We start from the raw sequence: 14,143 nt of genomic DNA on the forward strand, positions 1-14,143 counted from the left end.
TAAAGCCTAAGCAAGCATCTCCTAGATCTTAACTGGAGCCACTGAAATGCATCACGGAGAAGGTGGATGGTGGATGCAGAGCAGGCACCACATGTGGACATAAGCTGATCCTTCATGGACAGGTTCTTCTCAAGAAGGACACCTACATTTCTAGCTGTTTTTCTTGGTCTGTTATTCTATGTGTCGTCAAATTAAAGTAAATCAAATCAAATCATTAACATTTATAAAGCGCGCTACTCACCCGTGCGGGTCTCAAGGCTCTAGGGGAAAGGGGGGGTTACTGCTGCTCGAACAGCCAGGTTTTTAGGAGTCTCCGGGAAGCGGAGTGGTCCTGGGTAGTCCTGAGGCTGGTGGGGAGGGAGTTCCAGGTCTTGGCCGCCAGGAAGGAGAAAGATCTCCCACCCGCCGTGGAGCGGCGGATGCGAGGGATGGCAGTGAGTGCGAGACCAGAGGAACGGAGGAGGCGGGTGGGTACGTAGAAGCTGAGGCGTCGGTTGAGGTATTCCGGTCCCTTGTTGTGGAGGGCTTTGTGTGCGTGGGTGAGAAGTCGAAAGGTGATCCTTTTGCGTTGTCTTTCAGTGGTGGCTTTTCCAACCAGTGGATACACTCACAAAGCTAGAGAATGTCTTCTTAATTGATAGCACATATTGTGGGGAAAAGTTCATGGGAAAAACCTCCTGATGTGCATAGAAGCAGAGGACAACAAGCAGAATCTTGTAGCAGAAGACAGTGCCAGTCGCCCATGGAGATTCCAACCAAGGCTGACCTGAGGGTAGAAGGCCAGGAATCCAGTGCCTAAACTGCATAAAATTAGCAGAAAATCACATTGGCAAAAATTTAGATAAGTGAGCGAATATTTGTAGTGAAAAACAATTGGTAAGTGTTGTGACACTAAAGCCCTCATTACGACTTCGGTGGTCTTTTTCAATGACCGCCGAAGCCGCGGGCGCCATCATACCGCCAGGTATGATTGCCACCCTATTAGGAGTTTTCCGCTGGTCCAGCGGATGAAAACAGTGCTTCCATCCTCTGGCCCAGCGGAAAACTCACCACAGCATTGAAGTCGGCTCGTAACCGAGCCAGCGTCAATGTTGAGGTGCGTCGGGTGCAGCAGCATCCTTCGCGCATTTCACTGCCCGTGGTTCGGGCAGTGAAATGTGTGATGGGGCTGTGCATGGGGGGCCCCTGGTGCCCCCATTCTGCCAGCCTTTCCATGGCGGATTACAACCGCCGGGACTGCCAGGCTGCAGGCTGGCTGCAGCCTGGTGCTGTCGGCGGTATGACCTTGGCAGATCAGCCAGGGTCATAATGGGGCGGTCCGACCACCCTGTCTGCGGTGGTCCGACCGCCATCACAAGGCTGGTGATCTTAAGACTGCCAGCCTCGTAATGAGGGCCTCAATGTGTGTTGGAAAGGCCTCATATATCCAGATGAAGAGGAAACTAAGATACATGCCCTGTAAGTTCTGTTAGCCTTGATGGTTTGGTGTAATCCCATTTGGAGAAATGCGAGCTTCGCCTTACTGTAATGCAACCCAAGACTAGGACACCCCACTCCCAACATGGCATCATCCTGAAACATGCTTTCAGTGCGTATGGTGTCTTTTTCTTTCTCTGTCCCCCGCAAGACTATGCAAGGCCCTGGAAGGCGATCTCTAGATCTCTTTGTGGTGTCAGTAGAGTAGAGAGCTAACTCTCACCTTCGCACTGACAGGACTCATGCCTTGCCTTCTTTCTGAACAGTGCTGCACCCTACCAGCTACACTAGATACTAGCACCAGGCAAGTGAGCCCGGTAGTCCCAGCAGGCCCTCCTCTAGTCTCAGTGGAAGACAAGGGTATCCTGGAGACACGAAGCTGAATTTACTTAATGGTTTTGTATGACTCAAACGTTGAAGCCTCTCCTCTGTTAAGTGGAAAGCCAGGTGTAGAATCAGTCCCAATTAAATGTTGCCCAAAAGCTTCCTGACATTGGCATACATTGGTAAGCCCTGTTTCAGGTGGGAAGGCGCAACTGCCAAAGACAATCACCCATTTGGAATTAGCCAAGAAGCGCAACTGTTTAAAATGAGCACCCATCTGAAATTGGCCTGGAGTCTGTAACTGCAGAAGATAAATATCTATCTGGTCTTGAGCTGGAGACGGCATCTACCAAAGGCAAGGGCCCGCCGAACAGGCCTGCTGCTCAAGCCCGAGGAGTGCAGAGAAAGGCAACAACTCCAGTTCTGTATTTCCAGGGCTGATGCTGAAGGTGCCCGCACGATGAGCACAATGAATGCGAAGACACACCTGCCAGTGATGAACAAGCTGCCTCTCCGTGAGCAGGTAAAGCAGGGCTACTGAACTGATCACACAGAAGTAAATCTGTTGATGATCTGATGATCTACAAATTATTCCGCAAGGGAATCACTGTTGAACTGCACCAGTGACTAAACAATTCCAATGCCTGTACTTTTGAATAAGCCATAGTAGACATTGGGGGAGCTTCCTAGTGGGTGTAATGCTTGACTAAGAATCATGGGTGAGATGGAGTCCCTCCAACTGAGCCCCCATTGAAGTGTGTAGTTTTTTTGTTTTGCCGCAAAATTACAGTAATTTCTCTCAATTTAAAAATAGGCTCCAGGCTGGACGGTATTTTATTGTGTCTGTTGGTTGCCTGTTGAGTTCTAAGCTCTGGTCCCACCACATCCCTACGAAACCTTTAATTGCTCGTCCTCGCTACCCTGAGTCAAGTATGGAAGGAGTTTACTTAGCATAGGACACCATAGCAACGGTATAGGGATGGTTTCTGTTATTCGTTAAATGACTGATGTCTGTCAAGAACGAATTTCTTAATAATGTGAACAGAAGAGAGGAGGGCTTGAAACTGGTGGGGAGGCTGGGCTTCCTTGAATGCTGTACTAGATACTTTTTTTCTGGAGTGTACGGTGCAAAAGAAAAAGGTCCACTTTCTTCAAAAGGCCTAGGGCGATATGTGCTAATTTCTGGTTGCAAAATACTGGTTTCAGTTCACGGCCAGTCTTTTTGCAACTATTTAAGATTTGAGTGTGCTAATAGCTGGGTTCTTAAAAATGCGAATTGTAGTGGGTGGGAATCTAAGCTACCTCATGCAATGCGTTGTAATGAGGTAGGTCTTAAATTCCAACTCACTGTGAATGAAGGCCATCATAGGGATGTTGGCCTGCTGCGGTGAGCAGACCATGCTGTTTGGGATTGCTTTGTAATAGAGCAATTTTTTTCTCTTTTCCTTTAAAGAAATGGAACTGCATTTAAAAAGAAGAGTTCATGTTTTTTTATTTGTTTAAGAGGAAGCAATGGTGTTGAAGACCACTGCCTCCTCCTAAAAGAAATGTTCTTTTACTTTCACAAAAGGGAATGAGTCCCCAATGGACTCCTTCTCGCTTGCAAATGAGATACCACATCCTTTGAGATGTTGGTAAAATATCAGTGTTTTGCAACCAGATTTTCGTCCCAAACAGTTGACACATTAGATACTGATTTAGTATTTGGAAGGGATGGCTAGAACATACCTCTCCTAGGTACAGAATTTGTACCCGTTCAAGTCCCTTTGTAGGAGTTGTAAAAACTCTTCAGACTCCTACAATGGGATTAGTAAGAAAAAGCATCTTGATAGTCAAACGCCAAATTGGAGCATTTGCATCTGTTAACATGCTTAGTACATCTGGCCCTAGATGCCCTTCTTGCACCTGCTTCAGTCTTTGTGGAAGGGAAAGTTCAACTTTCTGCCCCTGAGCTCACAGACAGTACCCACGCATGCAAAGCCCTGCACAACGAAGGACCATAATGAACCAACAAATGAATGACCTTCCACCAATCGACCAGACACCTGTGGTCCACCTCCCTTTTCCTCGCAGATGACCCTGGATCCGCTGATCAGCAGCAGAGAACGCTCCTTCTCTCACCTGGCGCCCAAAGTTGGAGCAATCTTTCCTGCACCTTAGGAACCCCACATTATTCCGGGAATTCAAAAAAGTACTCAAGAAATGGCTGTTCGAATGAACAGAGCACCTTGAAGCAGCTAGTAACTTAAGCACCATGAGACTCTCACAGGTTATTTGCCGTGATTTATAAACCCTGACTGATTGATTGATTGACTGATTGACAGGATGTGCCTGAGTTTGAGTGCAACTTCATGAAACTATGGAGGGTGGCTCTGTGGGACCCAGCTCCTTGAATCTTCCTCATGCATAGCAAGCACTCCTTGAAACTAGGGCAATACAGCCAAAGCGTAATGTTACGAAATTAAATTACTCTATTAATAACCAATTTAAACTCTGTATGCATAGACAGGATCTATCACGCGACAGAGTAATGGGTGGGGCCACTGCAGAGTCCAAACCAGAACCTTTGTAATGGTTTCTAATCCTTATAACTAAAGAGGAAATTTATAGATGTTAGAGACAAGGTGGTGATTTGTGGAGGTCCGATACTAAGGTCGGGACATGGGCCCATGTATACAAAGCTATAGCATTTCCTAACCGACCAAATCACAGTTTCGGGCAGTAAAGAAATACCAAATAGCCTCTCCTGATGTACAAAAGGGAGAAATGCAGTCGCAAATTGAGATTTTTGCCCCGTAGAAATCGCATTTTGTAATTTCCAAAATAGGAAATCACAAATAGGGATTTCCAACTTGCAATTTCCAAACCACATAGCATCTCCTAAATGCGATAAGGGCATTTAGCAAATGCTATAACCATCGAATCCAATCTGATATAACCATCGAATCCAATCTGATGGTAACCAGGTGCAAATTTAAAAAAGACACCCAAAATGGAGTATTTGCAGTGTCATAGGTGTGCACTCTCTTGTTAATTAGATTTAAGCTGGGCCTAAGGCCCATAGGTACGAATGGTACAATTTTTTAATAGCGACTGCGACTCCATAGAAAACCACAGTTTTCCTACATTCCAATTTGCATTTCCTAAATAGTGATTTCTTAGGATTTGCTATTCATGAAGTGCAAAATGGAAGTTTGGTACATATGGGCCATGGTCTCTTTGCGTGGAAGAATTAAATATGCATGCCGGGTTTCTGGAGTGTTGGGTCTTTTGGTGAAAACCTCTGTTAGTATATAGTTATTATGTAACTTAATTTAAAGTATATTAAAACTCCCATAAAAAATAACACAATGTTTAATAATGATCCATTCTTGCACAATGTAGAGTGCTAACCCAGTGACATCTGGCAAGCACCTGGCCCCAGGTTTTCATTGTGTTAGGGCAGTAATTTACCTAATGCCAGAATCGTGATTGGAAAAGATTAGCTACATTTGGAATGAAAAGTTTTCAAGCTAAAGATTTTGGCTAAAGACTTAAACTCATTTTAATTATTTCCTTCCACTAAAAACACCAAGATCCATTTCTGATCTTTTCGCGGCCCTGCAAAAGTTCTAGAAGTTGAACTGTCACAAAGCTATTCCCTAATTAATGTAGATATATCCAATGGAATGTCCCTCTAGTCCAAAACAAAATCACAAAGTCTATTTCTTTCCTTATTTTGTGTTTGTTTTACAGCTTTGAAAATCAAGTCCCTCTCTTTGGACAAGGGTTCATTGGTAACCAAACGAGGTTCAAGGCTCCTCATCCCTTGCCGCTTTAAGACGGACAGCAAGGCACACCCCAGCGAGCTGCAGGTGGAGTGGGGCGTCGTGAAGGATGCAGACAAGTGGTACACACCTGTGATCCGGGTCCTAGACTCCTTCGTGGTGCCCCTGCCTCAGCCCAACTCTTACGCTGCAAGAGCTCAGATGTTCCTGTCCCTCCTCCCACTGGGCAACTGTTCTCTTGTCATCAACCCAGTTTTCTCACATGACAGCGGCACGTACCAGGTGAAGGTGTTCTTTGATGGGCGGCTCTTTGACAAGTCTCCAACCGCACACGTCCAAGTCCTCAAAAATGAGGACGACAACGGTAAGTGCTTTTCTCTTTTTTTACAGACACTACTCGCACAGCAGGACGCTCAGGATGGACTTTATCCGAAAATAATTCCAATGGTAAATGTTAGGAACTTTTGCAGAAACTATGTACAGTTCAAGCTGTTCTTTACCATTTGTTCTGCCTAATAATACAAGGAATAAAGCTAGAATTTATTCCACAGAAGCAATCCCAATTTTGATGGTTTTCTCCCTTTCTGCGCTCTCGATTCCTTGTTGAGTGGACATCAGCAGTAAAGCAGAACTGATGACCTGCTTTTTGCTTGGAGAGCATTTAGGGCCATATGTATGAACACATTTTCCCATAGACATAGAATGGGTAAAAACCTTTGATACATCTGGCCCTTAGTACCCACTTAATAATAATAATAATAATATTAATAATAATAATAATAATCTACCAAAATGTTGTTTATTAGACTTCACATTCATAAAAACAAAACTATTAAAAAAGCAGTTAAAAACATATTTAAGAACACAACTATAAACAGCAATATACCTAAAAATAGAATCAGTGTTCATTTCCCAATTGTGTCAAAAACAAAGACACAGCAAGTGCAAGTCTCTAAGGGCCAGATGTATGAAAGCATTTTGCATTCGCAAACGGTGCGAATGCCTGTTTGCGAATGCAAAATGCCAGTTCAGAATGTATGAAATACATTCTGAACGCAATTTTAAGGAATCGCTAAAATAGCGATTCCTTAAAATTATGGCCCTGTTTAGAGAGTCGCAAATTGTGACTCTCTAAATTAGAAATCGCAAATAAGGATTCCTTATTTGCGATTTCTTAGCACATGTATGAAGCAATTCCTAAATGCGATTTTGCATGTGCAAAATTAAAAAATGCATTTAAAATGCATTTTTAAATTGTACATGTAAAGCACACATGCCCTTTTGGCATGTGTGCACCTTACATGTCCCCAAAAAACATTTTGGGGTGCAGCAGAGGGGGCCTTAGCCACCAGCACCCTGGGGTTTTGCATTTCCAAAATTGGGATTTCTGGTTCAGAAATCGCAATTTTGGAAATGCAAAAAATTCGCAGATATGGCCAACAGGCCCATAGCTGCGAATGGGGCCGGTATCGCAATTTGCGATTCGGTAATAGCATTTGCGATTTTTAAGAAATCGCTATTACCGAATCGCAAATGTGATACATGGCACTTTGCGAGTCGGAAATAGCAATTTCTTAAAAATCTCTATTTCCGAATCGCAAAGGGCCGTGATGATACACCTGGCCCCAAGTTCTCATATCTAACAGTTATTCAGATGCCCTTCGCACAGTTCTTAATCCAACTTCGTAAAGGTATTGGCTTAAGGTAGGTCTACCTTGTGGCTAGTGCAAATGGACAAAAAACCAGTAAATGAGCTACATCTAGGGTGCGAGGTCCTTCACAGCGGCAAGAGAAAATGCTTCTCCAAAGAGATGTATGATAACAGTTCTGACAAACTCCAAGGTGAAACCTTAGCAAGTGGCTTTGAAGTTGGGGATTGAGGTTGACTGCCATATATGAAACTATCGCAGGATTTTTTTAAAATTGAATTATAAATGGTTATCATCTTTTTAGCCTAAAAATGCTTTGTCCACCATATACAATCTCAGTAGCCAAATATTTTAAATTATTCTTACTAATTTGTAGTGCGGATCCTTCGCTTATTTTCGGATAGTCAAAGCTCACTTCTTATGCTTGTGATATTGAAGAGATCGTTTTCATTATCCTTTTCCACAGCCGGAATTATTTTGCAGCAATTCCTTAAAGCAACCATATCCCGGAATACTATCATCAGAGCTTGTTAAAGATACAAGGAGTTTTGGTTTCCCAATTTTGAGCATTTTTGTAGGGAGCATAACAGCAATTCAAAACGGATAACCTACACATAACCTTGTTTTAATCTGTTGTCTACATGATGTTGCTAATTTGATCAATGTTGCTATTCAGGTACACTCTTAGAATAAAATTAATTAAAAAGCTCTAAAAGGCCACTGGAAGCAAGCTTAGACACCAAGGTGTTACAATCGACCATATGAAATGTTGATTTAAAATCAACAAAATACATGCACAGCACCCCTCCTACAAACATATTGTTCATGACATAATTCAAAAGAAAAATGTGATGGGTGGTTGATGGCTTTTATCTAAAACCCGTTTGTTCACATGGGGATAAAGTTATGATCATTTGCCCAATCTACAGAACACAGGACCATTTTTTTCAAATTTTTTAGAAATTATATCAGGCAGATAAATAAACCGATGGTCAACAGGTATGTTAACTTTAACCCACCCACCCCTCTTTAATTTAAGGGTGGTAAGTGTGCCTCATCAGCTATCAGACATCTTTTTCAAAGCCGCGGTTTGCTCAAAATGTGTGTTGGAAAGTGCCCCTTTTTGATATGGTCACCCCCACTTTTTTGCACTGGTACCAAGGTTTTTCTACTGAGGGTTTACTGGGTTCCTGCTAACCAGGTCCCCATTGTCCTTTCCCTAAAACAAGGTAAAAGGTCTGATTGTGAACTACTGGCACACACTTTAGTACCCTCTGAAAGTCCCTAGTAAATGGTACCCCTGGTACCAAGGACCAGGGTACCAACTAGTGTCCCTAAAGACTGCAGCATGTATTGTGCCACCCTAGGGGACTCCCCTACAAATTGCATGCAGCCTGCCTTTGCAGACTGTGTGTCGTGGTTCAAACCTTGGGTGAAAACACAGCATGGCACACAGCCTGTGTGCCATGCCAGAATCACTGCATACAATATATGTAAGACACCACAAGAGCCCTAAGGCAGGGTGCATTATATTTTATGTGAAGACATATCTGCATGAGAAGATATGCCCCTGTGGTGTCTAGTTCAATTACTAGTTATTGCAAGTGAATAAGGAAGCCATTTTAAGGTGGGCACTGGTCTTTAAGAGTTACCGAGCTACATAATGGCTTCACTGAAACCTATTGTGTTTGTTATCAAACACCTCATCTTAATAAATCCATACTGATGCCAGTAGTGGATTTATCATAACATGCACCCAAAGGACACCTTAGAGGTGACCCCTGAAAACCTACTAGTCCTCTAGTATGCTGGCTGACTGGTATTGACCAGCCTGCCACCACAAACATGTTTCTGACCCTCTGGAGGTGAAAGCCCATGCTCTGAGGTCAGAAACAATGTCTGCTCCGGAGGAAGTTAGCACCTCCCACAGCAGGATGGCTAGTGAGTCTGTATACCAAGGCCAGGGACTCCAAAGTCTCTGCCTCCTTTGATGTGCTATCCTGGCTTCACCTAGACTTGGGAGAGGTCACCCTCTGTCCTAAGGACCATTTAGCAGCAGAATAGGCGGGAAATTAGCTATGCAAGTAGGTGTGTTGCACTACCAGGTTGGTCACACCCCTAAGGCGGGCTGCCTGATTTGCTCCATGAAGGAAGGGTTCCACCATCTTGTTTTTGGTGGATTTAGAAATTCTGGGACAGGGTTGTGCTCACTCCCCACAGGAAGTGGTCATATATGGGGTGTAGTCACCCACGGGTAAGTAGCCCATTTGCTACTACTCTACACTCCCTAAATGCCACTAAATTGAGTATTTAGGTGGCCCCCTGACACGAGAAACTCAGATTCGTCTTACTGAAGAAAGAAAACAAAGGAGAGCCAACCAATGTGAGAACTAAGGAACAACCTGGCCTTTTAGCACCCTCCCTGCCTACCTGCTGCTTTCCCGACAGTCGCCCGGACCAGACTCGTCCTGCAGCTGTGCATCTCTCAAAAGCCTTGGAGGGCTGCCCTCACTTCGTAATCCAGCCAGCATCTCCCTTGGAGTGGAGGAGCCTCTTCCCTGCAACCTGCAGGCACCAACCTCGTTGTCTGGTCCACCAATCTGCTGACCACCAGCTTCACCAATGCAGCAGCCACCCAGGAGGAGGTCTCCGTGCTCCAGGAAGACAGACTCGTCCAACTTTGGAGACACCAAGCCCACCAGGAGTTGCCCTGCACCAGTGCCGGGGGTACCAGAGCAATTGCAAGCACCAAGGTTGGTTTGTGTGTGGGCCATACACCACACCGCAAAAAGACGACCTGCACCAGAGGGATGGAGGAATTTATGACACTGTCCATGAGATTGGTCCAACTGTTTTTATTCCCTATAACCAAACACTGTGAGCGCCTTTGACGCACTGGACCAGCGGACCAAAACCCTCTGCACATGAGCACCTGAGCCCGGGCCCATGACTATCGACTGCACCTCCTTGCTCCCAGAACCCTCAGAAACTGAGCCTCCTGTTGGGAGCCCCTCGACTGGTCCCCAAATCCACCTATGCAGCCTAGGTGGCCCTCCTCCTCCCCAACCGTGCAGTGCACATGGCACCCAACCCCTCCAGCACCTGGACACCCCAAGGCAGGTAAAACTGAACTGCTTTTGTTTCTTATGACCTTGCCCCCATCCCCCAGCATCCTAGGACCTAAAGGGTACTCCCTTGATACTATTGCAAGTACAAGTACCTGTAGGCAGTACATCTTCTTCCAGTGAAAAGCAATGCAGCATTAAAGCACATTTGTGTGATTTACTTACCTGACTGTGCAAAGTAACATTTAGAACACTATTTGCCTAAGTCTGAACATATTTGGTGTCTAAAAATAATATAAAAGATGTCGTACTTTTCTAAAATTGGTCTTGAGTTTCTTCTTCACCGTATGCCTCATCTATTGACTCTGTGTGTTCAACAAATGCTTAACACTGTTCTCTGACAAGTCTTAACTGCTCGCCCAAACTACCACAAAAGAGAGCATTTAGGGTTATTACTTTAACCCCTGCCAACCAATAAGGGTCGCCTATACTATCTGCTTAGTGTACCCCATTGGTTCACTACATAGATAGCCAGCTTCGTACAGTGAGTGCACAAAACCTTTATCCAGGCTGCATGGTCCTTTTTATAGACAACAGTATGTAAGCCATCTGGGGCAACAGATCTATTGGATCCTATCCTGAGAATTATCCCTTCAGTTTCAGATTCACTGAAGTTTAGTGCTTCACCAAAATAGGCGCAGTTATGACTGAATGACCACACGCTGCAGTCGGAAGTGCAATCACAAGGCTAAGTGTGCTTCAGACTTCTGGTTCAAAATGCAAGGGTCCTTGTTTGGTCCCATCTGATAAGTTCCTTTAGACAGGAGACTGTAGAATTGATTTGTCCTATTTTACTGAAGAGTTCTACTCATTTGAATTCAAGTCTGATCGTTAGACTTTTCTACTTTTTCCTCAGTATTGTTTGTACTTTCTTATCTCTGCACGATAGCTGCATAAGCATCTCCAAACTCCCCTTCTAAATAGGTTCTTAAACCTCTATGAACCTTACAACTAATCTTTCTACAGTCAGAATTGAACCAGTTTGTGGAAGAGCCTTATATTTTAACATGGACAAGTAACCATTCAGAACATTAATTTAATTTCGGATTCAAGTAATGACAATTTATTTGGGGATGGTGAAACACACTGTTGATCAGCTTTTAATTTGTTACATACTTTTTCCATATTTGCAGCATCTCTATTTGATGCTGAATTGCTATCCCCAGCTCTTACCGCCTTTTTGGATAGTGTCAACATAACAGCTTATTGGAAGGTGATCAGAACCCACCCACTCAAGAACTTTGAATGACAACATTTTTTTTTGTAAATGTCTATGTACCTCTAATCAAAAAGATAGTTAACAACACTACTCATAAAAGTGTTATGTGCTGGCTGATGTTTACTAAACAATAGATTAACATTACCAGTCCTGTTACTGAAATTCTTCTCTAGCTTTGTATCTGGTCTGCATGGATGGCCGATTAAGTGACAAGGATGACGAATATCTGACACATAAATCCTTGGTTAATATTTACTGTTTTCCCACCCAAAAATATGCATTTGGATTACCTACCAATAAAAAAAAACACTGTTAGATACAGTTTAGTTCAGCAATATAGTTTTCAACTTTAGTTAGGAATGTTTTAGCAGGTGTATTACAATTGAAATACTCAATAACACAAATCGATTGAGATTTCGTTAAGTGATTTAAATTATCTACAAGAACGGCTAAAATGGTAAATCAGTACATTTCCGAGTTCAGTTTGATCTAATCAACAATGCAGGTCCACCACCGGCCATTATTTTACACTAGGGACTCTGTAGAGAGCCACCCGGACTCTTCTATACAATGAGGGCATGGGGGCTGGGCCTTTGACCAAGGTCTTAAATAAAGGACGCACTGCTGACCCGGAAGTCGCCATTTACAGCACAGCTAGCCGCATGTATTGTCGTTATTGTCTACAAGTGCCACGAGTTAATGCCGCGCAGACGGCCGCGCTACAGACTTCAGGCTTCCAAAAGCCGCAGAAGCTGGGAAATTAGATTTTATCTTGCTTGCTTGTCCCTTACAACATAACAATATAACAGTGTGTTATGCAGGGTCATCCCCAATCTTTTTGCCTCCTGCCTCCTATTTGTTCTGACCTGTTTCTGTTGGCTTTTGAACTCTGAGCACTTTACCACTGCTAACCAGTGCTAAAGTGCATATGCTCTCTGTTTAAATTGTATTGTTGATTGGTTTATCCATGATTGGCATATTTGGTTTACTAGTAAGTCCCTAGTAAGGTGCACTAGAGGTGACATGGCCTGTAAATCAAATGCTACTAGTGGGCCTGCAGCACTGGTTGTGCCACCCACATAAGTAGCTCTGTAATCATGGCTCAGACCTGCCGCTGCAGTGTCTGTGTCTGCAGTTTTAACTGTAAATTCGACTTGGCAAGTGTACCCACTTGCCAGACCTAAACCTTCCCTTCTCTTACATGTAAGGCCCCCCTAAGGTAGGCCCTAGGTAGCCCCAAGGGCAGGGTGCAGTGTATGGTTAAGGTAGGACATATAGGGGGTCATTCTGACCCCGCCGGTCTAAGACCGCCGGGGCCAGGGTCGGCGGGAGCACCGCCGACAGGCCGGCAGTGCCCCGCAGGGCATTCTGACCGCGGCGGTTCGGCCGCGGTCAGAAGAGGCAAACCGGCGGTCTCCCGCCGGTTTACCGCTGCCCTTAGAATCCCCCATGGCGGCGCAGCTTGCTGCGCCGCCATGGGGGATTCTGACACCCCCTACCGCCATCCTGTTCCTGGCGGTTCGCCCGCCAGGAACAGGATGGCGGTAGGGGGTGCCGCGGGGCCCCTGGGGGCCCCTGCCGTGCCCATGCCAATGGCATGGGCACGGCAGGGGCCCCCGTAAGAGGGCCCCGAAAAGTATTTCAGTGTCTGCTAAGCAGACACTGAAATACGCGACGGGTGCAACTGCACCCGTCGCACCCCTGCAACTACGCCGGCTCAATTCTGAGCCGGCGTCCTCGTTGCAGGGGCATTTCCTCTGGGCCGGCGGGCGCTCTTTTGGAGAGCGCCCGCCGGCCCAGAGGAAATGTCTGAATGGCCGCCGCGGTCTTTTGACCGCGGTGCGGTCATTCAGCGGCGGTACCCTGGCGGACGGCCTCAGCCGTCCGCCAGGGTCAGAATGAGGCCCATAGTAATGTGTTTTATATGCCCTAACAGTGAAATATTGCTAAATTCGTTTTTCACTGTTGCAAGGCCTGTCCCTCTCATAGGTTAACATGGGGGCTACCTTTAAATCTGATTAAAGTGTAAAATCCCTTTGGGAGCAGATGGACATGTGGAGTTTGGGGTCTCTGAGCTCACAATTTAAAAATACATCTTTTAGTAAAGTCGATTTTAAGATTGTGTGTTTGAAAATGCCACATTTAGAAAGTGAGCATTTTCTTGCTTATACCATTTCTGTGACTCTGCCTTTTTGTGGATTCCCTGTCTGGGTCAGTTTGACAGTTGGGCTGGTTGCACCTCACACTAGACAGTGACACAAAGGGAGCTGGGGTGTAGTCTGCATTTCCTGATGAGCCATCTGTGCTAGGAGGGAGGGGAGGAGTGGTCACTTACACCTGAAAAGGCTGTGCCTGTCCTCACACAATGCAGTCTGTGGCCTGGCCTGGGCAAGGAAGGAGTTCACATTCAAGAGAGACTTTGCTTTAAAGTAGACCTACTTCAAAGGAGAAATTGGGTATAAGAAGGGCACCCAAAACCACAGACTTTAGAACACTTCTGGAAACCAAGAGGAACCTCTGCCTGGAGAAGAGCTGAAGAGCTGAAGAGCTGAGGAAGAAGAGCTGCCCTGCCTGTGACTGTGC

Source organism: Pleurodeles waltl, chromosome 11, assembly GCF_031143425.1.
Source record: "Pleurodeles waltl isolate 20211129_DDA chromosome 11, aPleWal1.hap1.20221129, whole genome shotgun sequence".
Taxonomy (NCBI): Eukaryota; Metazoa; Chordata; class Amphibia; order Caudata; family Salamandridae; genus Pleurodeles; species Pleurodeles waltl.